This window comes from Myotis brandtii, unplaced genomic scaffold (assembly GCF_000412655.1).
Source record: "Myotis brandtii unplaced genomic scaffold, ASM41265v1 scaffold470, whole genome shotgun sequence".
Classification (NCBI taxonomy): domain Eukaryota; kingdom Metazoa; phylum Chordata; class Mammalia; order Chiroptera; family Vespertilionidae; genus Myotis; species Myotis brandtii.
Genome location: NW_005367953.1, coordinates 698312 through 709725, shown reverse-complemented (window position 1 = coordinate 709725; position 11414 = coordinate 698312). Strand labels below are relative to the sequence as shown.

General features: G+C 39.3%; 1 long non-coding RNA gene across 1 annotated transcript in view; it reads right to left on the bottom strand.

The window, feature by feature from the left end:
• LOC106727741 overlaps positions 1–7623 on the bottom strand; it is a 15338-nt gene extending 7715 nt beyond the window's left edge. Inside the window, exons 1-2 of the long non-coding RNA XR_001363975.1 lie at positions 7511–7623; positions 1671–1676 (exon numbers count right to left, since the gene is read on the bottom strand). This is a non-coding gene — a long non-coding RNA (uncharacterized LOC106727741). The remainder of the gene's footprint in view (positions 1–1670; positions 1677–7510) is intronic.
• Positions 7624–11414: the final 3791 nt, after the last annotated feature.

The following is an 11414-nucleotide window of genomic DNA, read 5'->3' as shown; positions in this document are numbered from 1 at the left end:
GGCTCTTTGGCCCCTTGAGTGTGGCTCTTCCACAAAATACCACGTGCTGGTACACGTACAGTGCGATTGAAACTTCGTGGCCCATGCGCAGAAGTCGGTTTTCGGCCTGGGTGAGTCTATTTTGAAGAAGTACTGTTGATATTTGGCTCTGTTGACTAATGAGTTTGCCGACCACTGTTCTAGGGGATAGTGTTAGCACAGGTAGAGAATTAGGTAGAGGGAGGAGTCACTGTTCTCAAAACTCTCCAAAAACTTTCCATCTCATTCAGAGTGTATCCAAATTCCTTGCAGGGCCTGCAGAGCCAGTCCTCCATGGCCTTACCTCATTGACATTATGTATCCCTCCCCTTTCTCCTGTCCCTCCCCTCTACGCGTGTCCCTCCCATAGGGCTCTTGCCCTTGTTCTCCCTTGAATGGGAATACTTAGCTCTACTGTACCATGTAGCTCCTTCCCACCCCACTTTTTAGATCTTTGTTTGTCTTTGGGAAGTCTTCTCTGACATCCTAGGATACCAGTAAATTGCAGTGTTCCTCTCCCAACACACTATAGGGGCCCTCAAGAAGTAGAATGAAGAAAACCTTTCCACATTTAAGGAGTCTGTTACCCCTTTCCAATTCAAAGAGTTAGACATTCTACAATTTGTACAACGAGTTTGTGGATAATCTATTTTTCCCTATAAGATCAGAATCAAAATCCAGAGTCTATGACTTGTCGCAGGTTTGTGGTTTGTCCTCAACTTTAGCTGTTACTCTGGTTTTCTGAGTTTTAGCATCTCATTCCGTGCAGTTTGTGAACCTTCATTTTTAGTTGAAGCTATCCATTCCATGCTTTACTTTTCTTCTTAACATTTTGATACAGCACTTACATATTTTACCTATTTATTTCTTGCCTATTAAGAGAAACAGACAGTTGTCTTCACTAAAATGTGAGCTATTTTTTTATTGATTTATTTAAGAGAGACAGAGAGATTTATTCCATTTATTTATGAATTAATTGATTGATTCCTGTATGGACCCTGACTGGGGATCAAACCTGAAACCTTAGACCAGGGGTCCTCAAACTACGGCCCGTGGGCCACATGCAAATACAAATATTGTATTTGTTCCCGTTTTGTTTTTTTACTTCAAAATAAGATATGTGCAGTGTGCATAGGAATTTGTTCATAGGTTTTTTTTAAACTATAGTCCGGCCCTCCAACGGTCTGAGGGACAGTGAACTGGCCCCCTGTTTAAAAAGTTTGAGGACCCCTGCCTTAGAGTATCAGGACTACCCTCTAACCAACTGAGCTACCCGGCCAGGGCAAATGTGAGCTATATTTCTTTCTCATGGCTATAGCCGGGGCGTAGAATGCTGCCTAGCCCATAATAGATAATCAGTAACTTAATCACGGGGTAAATGGATGCATAACTGTGCAATCCCAGCTTTCAAGATCCCTGGCTGTGGTTCCACATCCAATTGGATCTTTGGCTGTTGACTTCTGTACTGGCGCATCTGTTGCTGAATTGTGGGGTCTTTGGCCTGAGCAATCTGTGCCAGCTTTGTTCTGCCAGACCTTTTGGGTCTATCAACTTCTTTGACACTTTCTTATTCAACCACCCCAACCTCTTCTGGGAATCATGGGAACTTCCTTCTGAAACTCCTCCTCCTTGTGAATGAGAAACTTTGAGACTAGTCTCTCAAGCCTTCTCTCTGCCTAAACACAGTCAAAATGGCAAGTTATGTTCTCTGCCTGCCCCAGGATGGTGCAAGGCAATCACTGCAGCTGATTCCTCTCGGAGTTCAAGTGGCATATGCTCCTCTGTCCGTGATCCTGAAAACTATGTGGTGGGTCTCTGGTGCCTCATTTCCTTCCTGATGCCCCACATGTAGCCTCTGTTTCTCATTATTATGCTTCAGATGGTAACCAGAACTAGATTATTCTGTTTAGAAGAAAATGAAGGAATTATTTTTGTTGTTGTGTTTTCAAGATTGGAAAAAGCATCTTCAGACATACTCTGTAAGCTTCTTATCGGGGTCCATCCAATACAAGAGGTCACACCATCAAACACTTGCTTCTCAATGCCTTCCCCACTATAAGTGTTTATGTTTGCAGAGCAGCATTTAAAGCTAAGCCTTACAAGCCAAATAATTTGCTATGATAAACTTAATTTTCAACACTGGCTTCCTGTGGGTCAATTTATTTATAAAGTGAGACTTCAGAATTTAATTCAAATTATTGGCATTAAATCCTTATTTTTATATTAAGTACCTTACCTTTCAAGAATTAATTTGGCATTTATTTTCTGTTATAACAAAATATTTAATTCTTTGGGATAATCTCCATGTTGAACTAACTTTAATGCTTATTCCCAGAAAATCAAGATTTTCTCCATTTTTATCTTGAAATTTTACTTTCTTTATCTTTTACTATTAAGAGATTTTTAAAGGGTGCACATTTGATATATTTTGGGGGGTCTTATATATCTGACAATGTCTTTATGCCACCTTCACACAAGAAAGACCACTTGATTGGGCATAAAATTGGTGAATTCTAAATCATTCCCTTCAAAACTGTAGACATTGCTGCTTCTAGTTCAAAGGGATGATTTTTGCTTCCTCTTGATGGGTAACATTTTTTCCACACAGTCCTCGTTTTAATTTTCTCTACTTATTCTTATAAGAAATATGATCTAGCCATATTTCTTCAAAAGTCAGTGTGTATGGATTCTCTATTGTCTTGGGAGATTGTTGACTCTCATTCGTGGTTGTATAATTAGAAGGCAGTTTCTAGTAGATATTTACATGATGCAACTCACCTCTGCAGAGATAGCACCTTCTCCTACCCCCATCATCTGATAGCTGTCACTGCAAACTCATGGAATATATGAAAGCCCACCAGCAGACACTACTGCCAAAGACAATGGTGTCTTCCTCGGCCTGCATTTCTTCACACAACTCACAGGGTATTGTGTGTTCCTGCCAGTTACCTCCTCACCACTTCCTGCACAGTTCCTGGCCTACCCTCCCAATCACCAATTGCTCTCTCTGATTTAACAGAGAAAGATGGCCAGTGGGGAATAGGAGAAGTGGAGGGTAACGGTGGAAGAGTATCTCCAGACCTCAGTGTTCTGGTTTACTCAGAAAATCTAGTTTTCATCTTGCTGGGACACTGATTGTCTTCTGGGAGCAGTTGGAGAGAGAGGATTAACCTGAGGTTTTAAATATATATAATTGATTTGATAGAGGGAGAGAGAGATAGAAACATCAATGATGAGAGAGAATCACTCATTGGCTGCCTCCTGCACACCCCCAGCTAGGGATCAAGCCCACAACCCTAGCATGTGCACTGGTGGGGAATCAGACTGTGACCTCCCAGTCACGCATTGAGCCACGCAGGTCTGGCCGTAATTTTTTTTTCAAGTATTTCTGTTATAAGAAGCTTTGCCTTGTTTGGGTAAAGAAACAAGCAAAATTAATGGAACTTCTTTACCCCTTTAGCCTTACAACTTTCATTTCTAAATTTTTAAACAAGTTAGACTAGAATCTGACCAATGGTTATTCTCATTTACCTCCAGCTTAATTTTAGGAAAACATTGAAAACATAGATAATTACAATGAAGAGATCATGAAACAGCAAAGTGCTCATTTATTTTTAGCAAAAGAAAGAAATTTTTTATCTGTTGTGTATTTGAAACTTTCAGTATAATTTGAGAGTTCACCTCCTTATGCACATAACTTGTTTTATAGTTGAGACTTTTCAAGGTTCCATTCAGCTCCAAAGACTACTGCCATTAACCATGTCTCTGGCCCTTGGGAGCAGTCAGTGGAATGGAATTTCAGTACAGGGAAGCCCTGCCCAGGCTAAGGGCTGCACGAGATCTCACCTTGCCTTCATACCCTCAGGTCTTCAGATCTGCTGAGAGGGAGATGGCTTCCTGATTGGTGATCACTCATCCCATCCTGAGACAAAGCGTCAAGGGCAACAGGACTCCAGTTGCTGTGTGCACTTCCTGAGCAGGAAGCTATGGCTCCCTTATCCCTAGGGCAGAGTGAGTGCTTTTCACATCATATTTCACTGAATCACAGTTTTCTGAGAATGTCCTAACAGTTTCAAAATGACATTTTTATGTGGCTTAATGTTTCTAATTTGCTACAACTTACATCTCTACTTGCCTAAACCAAGGACCAGATGGAATACATTCTGGTCAGGCATCCAGACAGTTACTATTTAGGGGATAATGTAGCCATTTTAAAATTTTCACAAGAGAGTGAGAGTCTGATTTTAGTACTCTCTACTCACAGGATATAATTTATGCCAAGATAAATTTTAGCCCTCCATATTACCTTTCAGTCGGAAACATTTTATCTTGGTTTTAGGTATCCATTTGGTTTTCTTATATTTTCTGGTAGCAGTTTGCTAACATTTAAAACGAGATATAAATATTTGGCAAAGCATATAAACAACTTCCTTGATCTGTTGCAAAAAAATATTGAATTTATGTTTCACAACAGAAATACAGTTAATGGAAATTATATTTTTGAGATATAAGAAGGATTATATATTGGGACTAGAAAGAACTGTACAATCAAGTACTTGAAAACGTTTCTGCTTAGTCAATTTTAGTAACCAATCCAGTTTGAAATGAGTAACTTTTGGAAAAATATTCTAATGGATTTCTGACAGACCGACTACTATTGCAAAAGCCAAACTTGGCATACTGTTTGTTGGACCCAATTGCCTCTTCCAATCATCACCCTACTTGATCTCATAGACCAGCTGACACTCCTATTTCTTCTCTCTTTTAAAGTTGCTCCCTACTTTGTTTCTGTATTGCCATTCCTAGTTTTCCTTCTTTTCTTTATGCACTTGTACTTATTATTTTTTAATTTAACGCGGTGACTTTAGTTAATAGAAATATGTAGGGGTCAGGTGTACAGTTCTATAATACATCATCTGTATATTATGTGTTCACCTATCTCTCTGAATGTTCCCACTGAGCTTTTGCTATTAATTTCTTTCTCGTTTTTTACTCCATAATTGTAGGTATGCCTCAAAATTGTGCCATATTATTTGGCCTTCTTTCTCTTACACTCACTTCTTAAAAGCCAGACCAAAACAAAACAAGAGCAACAAAACAAATTCTCATCTGTTCATGAGATTCAAGGAGCTATTGTTTCAACACAGCTCCCCTAATAAGTCTCTTCTGAATAGTATTCTGAATTTCTGGCTAGCTACAATTTATACAACCACCACACAGCAATTAATTATTAAATTCATTACATTCCTCTTAAATCTGATTTTCCTCTATTTATGTATGCATGGGTAGTCTCCTTGTCATGCAGGCTCCAAAACTCAGGGCTGTCTTTAATTCCTCCTTACTACTGTTAACAAAAGTTCCAAAAAATTTAAATGAGTATTTTATTCATAGATTATTTGCAAATCAGGCACATAGCCTTCAGTATAAACTAAAGACATGTTTCAAAGTGGGCGGATAGAACAAGGTTTTTAAAGGTAAAAGTGCAAGGAGCTGATGATCAAAGAGATGGGTTGCTAGCAGAAACAAGACTTAGATAATTTGTTGTCTGATGGTAGGTACAACTGGAAAATTCAGTGGTTGGCTATGACCCAGTGGTCAGCAAGTGGGACTGTGATTCAAGAACAATGGGTAACATGATCAGGCATTTGTCAGCATCCTAGTTCTGGTTTGGGCTTGTAAAACAAAAATTTTGTGGTTACTTATCAACAGAAACCAAAAAGCACAGAGAGACTGACTGTTCATTCTGTAGGCAGTTTCCAAGTCCAAGGAGTCATGCTTTGAGAGCAGCCTCAGAATTCAAACTACAAAAATGTAAATGTTGGGCCACAAATTATGATATTAAAGTTCTCAAAAGTTCTCACTACTCACATCTGATGTGCCACCATGTTCTATTGAATCTGACTGCTAAAGTGTCCTCAAAGAAGATTTTATAAAGTTACAATTCATAGTCCTCACCATAGAGTATGCAAACTTTTTCTGCAGCAGTGTCAACATTGTGTATTAAAAATGTTTTAATCTGTAGAGGGTACATTACTACCAACCTTAAGGAAATAAAGTAACTATAAGGGAATGCTGTGAACAATTGTATGCTGAAAGTGAGATAACATAGATGAAGTGGCCAAATTTCTGGAAAGATGCAAACTGTCAAAACTGACTCTAGAAGAAATAGAAAATTGGAATACACCAATAACAAGTGAAGAGACTTAGTTAGTAATTTTAAAACTTCTCAAAAGAAAAGTTTAGACCCAGATGGCTTCACTGATGAATTTTATCAAACATTTGTAGGATAATTGTTAATTCTTTATAAATTCCTCCTATTTATATCAGAGGAAGGAAATTTTCTCCATTTAATCTATGAGGTTAGTATTAGCTGGATACCAGCACCAGACAAGTATATCACAAGAAAAAAACAATGGGCCAGCAGAGTGGCTCAGTGGTTGAGTGTTGACTTATGAACCAGGAGGTCACGGTGTGATTCCTGGTCAGGGCACATGCCTGGGTTGCGGGCTTGATCCCTAGTATGGGGCATGCAGGAGGCAGCCAATCAATGATTCTCTCTCATCATTGATGTTTCTACCTCTCTCTCCCTCTCCCTTCCTTTCTGAAATCAATAAGACTATATTTAAAAAAACAAACAAACAATGGATCAATATCTTTTGTGATTATAAATGCAGAAAGCCTTAAAAAAAATACTAGCAAACCAAATCTGACACTATTTGTAAAGGATTACACATTACAAGCAAGTGGGATTTATTCCATGAATTCAAGGTGGGTTTAACATTAGAAAATCAATTAATGTTATGCACCATATTAATAGAATAAAGGACAAAGACTATAGAATCATCTCAGTAGAAATAGGGAAAAGTTTAACAAAATCCAATACCTTTTCATGACAAAAACACTCTGCAAACTTTATCCTCCTGATAAAGTACAGGAGGGAAACAAAAAAAGGAGAAGGGGATTAAGAGTACAAATTTCCAGTTATAAAATAAGTCATGGGGATATAATGTACAGCATAGGGAATAGAGTCAGTAATCTAATATAATAATAGAGGAATATGCAAATTAGCCAGGACGTTGTAATGTCACGACCAATCTACAAGCGGCGCAGAGCTACAGGAGGGCTGGGCAGTGAGCTATGAGTGGCGGAGAGCTACCAGCGGTGGTGGGCGGGGTGGCCAGCTGAGGCAAGCGGCAGCGAACTACTGGTGCACGGATTTGTGTGCAGGGCTACCAGTCCTATATAATAAAGAGCTAATATGCTAATGGTCATGACACCCTCATGCTGTAACCAATGTTCAGCAGGAGGCTGCATGTGTGTGCACGGTGGGGGCGGAGCCGCCGCGTTGCTCTGGAGATGGGGCGGAAGCAGGGAGACACCTGGAGGAGGTGGGACTATCCCGTGGCGGGGAGTGCAGGGGTGAGAGCCCATAGCGCCCCCCTCACCAGTCCTTCGCCACCCACCGCTCATACTCAGTGATCCTTCCACTCACCTGCCAGGGGAAGGAGCGCAGCGCACCCACCGCCAGGAAGCGGCGCTCAAAACTCTGCAGCAGGCGGGAGGCTTCCACGCTCTCCTCAGGCGCCATGACGGGGTGGAGCCGCCACATTGTTCCAAAGATGGAGCGGAAGTGGGGAGGCACCTGGAGGAGGTGGGAATAGCCCGAGGTGACTCATGGGACCGAGGGCGGGGCTTGAAGCAGCAGAGAAAGCCAGCCGGAGGGATTGGGGGCAGGGCCAGGCATGCTCAAGCTCTGGGTGGAGAGGTTAGGGTGTCAAGGCCAGGCAGTCGGTGCATGGGTAGGCAGGGCCTCGCAATTTCACGCACCAGGTCACTAGTACTGTAATGATTATGTTTGATGATAGATGGTTACCTGACTTACTGTGGTCATGACTTTGTAGGATATATAAATGTTGAATCACTATGTTGAACACCTGAAACTAATACAGGGGTTAGCAGAAGTAGGTTTACAGTCATGATACAAATAAATAATACCATGATTAATAATAATACAAGAATAAACTGTTTCACATACAACTGTAAGCCTATTGCACACCCCTATATACTACTATATGTCAATTATAATTTTAAACAAATGAACTTAAAAACCCGGTACTAAGCCCTGGCTGGTTTGGTTCAGTGGATGGAGTGTCGGCCTACAGACTGAAGGGTCACGGGTTCAATTCTGATCGGGGGCGCATGCCCAGTGCGTGGGTTCGATCTATAGTAGGGGGCATGCAAGAGGCATCTGACCAATGACTCCCTCTCATCATTGATGTTTCTATCTTTTTCTCTCCCTCTCCATTCCTCTCTGAAATAAATAAAAACATTTTTAAAAAACGGTACTAACCTCATAATTAACAGTGAAAGACTTTTGTATTCCCCCTAAGATCAAGAACTCCTGCTAGTGGAGATTCTAGCCTGGATCAATAAGGCAAGAAAAGGAAATAAAGAGCTTCCATATTGGAAAGAAAGAAGTACAACTGTCTGCACATTACATGATCTTATATAGAGAATATACTAAGGAATCCAGTGAAAAACTATGAGAACTAATAAATGAGTAATAAATGAGTTCAACAGGTTGCAAAATATAAGATCAATATACAAAAATCAGTTGTATTTCTATATACCAGCAATTAAAAATCCAAATATGAAATTAAGAAAACAATTCCATTTATAATGGCATAAAAAGAGTAAAATACTTAGAAATATTTAAATAAAGAAGTGTATGATTTGTAAACTGAACACTACAAAACATTGCTGAAAGAAAGTAAAGAAGACCTAAATAAATGCAAAGACATAGAATATTAATGAATCAGAAGACATATTGTTTCATCACAAGACCCTCAAAATGATCTAGAGATTTAACACAACCTTTCCAAAAGCCCAGCTGAATTCTTTGTAGAAATTAATAACCTTATCCTAATATGCATATGAAAAGAGAAAAGACCAAAAATAGCTAAAACAAACTGAAAAAGAACTAAGTGAAGAACTCACACTTCCTGATTTCAATACTTACTGCAAACTATAATAATAAAAGCAATGTGGTGCAGGCATAAGGATAGACATATAGATCAATGTATTGAATTTAGAGTCTAGAAATATACCCTTACATTTATAGTCAATTGGTATTTGACAAGGGTGGTAAAACAATCCAGTCAATAAAGAATTATCTTTCCAACAAATGGTCCTGAAGCAACTGGGTCAGGACATGTATAAAAATAAAATTTTGACCCACAATGCGCAGCAACGAGCTCAGGAAACCAATGTACTATCTAGCTATAGACAGCCACCCAGCTATCTGTAGGTCAGACTTATAGAAAGTTAGAGTGCTAGCTTTAGTTACTAGTATAGGAATCCAAGCAATAATCCCTAAAATGATCAACCCAAAATGTCCAGGACTTGATTAATACCTAACATCTTTCCTAATTTTGTCCCCAATTCCAGCGTAGGCCAAAATACGCATCCTTAACTAGACACATAGGGTGCCCATTTCTGGTTAGTCCACAAAAAGCCAACATGCCAACATCCAAACAGCCTCTAATCAGGGTGTACTGAGCCTTCCCATTTTTCTACTGTAAAGCTCTCCCACTCTTCTGCCTGCCTTTGAGTCTCCACTAAATGCAAGTAATAGTGGCTGACTCCCTTGCTATACTGAGCTCTGAATAAACAGACTTTGCTTGTTCTCATTTGGTTGGTTTTCATTTACTTCCACAAATGTTGCTATTCTGTGTGTATATGTCTGTGTTTTCCATTGCATTCTGAGCTTGAAGACTAGGCTCTTGATTTATTCTTGGTTATGTCTCCCTGAACATAACCTAGTGTGTTTTACATTAGTAAGGAGCCAGAATATTTGTGGAATACAAACTTTTATGAGAATTTGATTGGCTTATGTTTCTTTGTGCTATATAAAAATGTCTCCCTCTATAGTAGTTATTTGGAGTTTTATGTTGAAGAGATATTGCCCCTGTTGTATGGTAGCTTAAATGATAATGAATGATAATGATATAATAGACTAGTAATAATTGTACTAATCATATGTCAGGAATTATTTTAGTTGTTTAAAATATGTTAACTCTCAACACAGCCCTATGAATTGGACATCATGATGATTCCTGTTTCACATATGAGGGAACTAAGGGCAAAAAGCTAAGTTGCCTAAAGCCACAGAAACTAGAAAGTAGTAAGTTGCCTAAAGCTACAGAAACTAGAAAGTAGTGGAGCCAACATTTAAACTCAAGGGCTCTAGGCTTAGACTCTGTCCTCTTAATTGCTAAACTATAATGCCTCTCAATTTTAAAGGAGATTTAATATTGTCCACTTTGGTTCTGGGATCTAGGCATCAAGTGAAGAAAATAGGTTCCTACTTTTGTGGAACATAGGCATTTAAGAAATTGCATATTTGGGGAGGGGAAGTAAGGGCAGTGAGGGATTTGAGGAGACATGAGTGCATGTTGGAAGGTGAATTTTGTGGTGGGAGGTTATTTCCCCCAGAGACTTAGCAAAGGTCTGACTGGAGATGAGGATTGTGGAGGGAATGGAAAGGTAGAAAAGTCTTTAGAGAAAGAGACAGAGTCTAAATCCTAGAGTTTCTTGTGAACTATAAGCAAGAGTTTGGATTGTATCCAAGTTTTATAAAAAAGAGGCATTGAAGAATTCTAACTCTGGTGGGGGAGGGTGAATTGAAATGATCAGAATTAAGTATGCACGTCTTCTCTTCCTTTTGGATTCAGTTTTCTTTTCTTTACAGAACAGAATTAACAACAAATAGGAGTTTTTCAGAGGACACAGGGGAAGGCCTGGGTTTGGCTGTAGGTGGGGGTAGGGAGCCTAACATATCTGATCTCATTTAGTCTCACAACCCCTCAGGGAGGTTGCATTAGATAAGAAGCCAACCCAAATAGGTAAGAAGGGGTGAAATGGGATAGAAACTCAAGGCTGCCTGACTTACACAGCATCACACAGAGTTGCTTCCATTTCTCATGCCAATTTTGAATAAATCACTCTAACCACTTCCAATCCCTGTTACCTTAAATGTAAAATAAGGCAATATTAGTCCTCAACATTTAGGATTCTGTAATTCTAATTACAGAAACAATTCAAGTTTGGTAAAATGCTTAACTTCCTCAGACAATATTAACATTCTCTGCATATAGTGGCCTGAAGTCCTATCATTCCTAAAAGTGACCCTGGGAGAGGGTTATTGCTTTCCAAACACAATAAAGGGGCCATGAAACAAAAGTGTTTGAAATTCTACCAATGTAAACAGAGTGCTTCTTTTCTATTAATGCATTAAAACAATTCTATGAAAAGTAGAAAATTCCCAACTGTAAAATCTCCTTCTGCATTCCAAGGAATCTGTATCTCCCAAGTCAGAGTCTAGATTTCAAAGATGA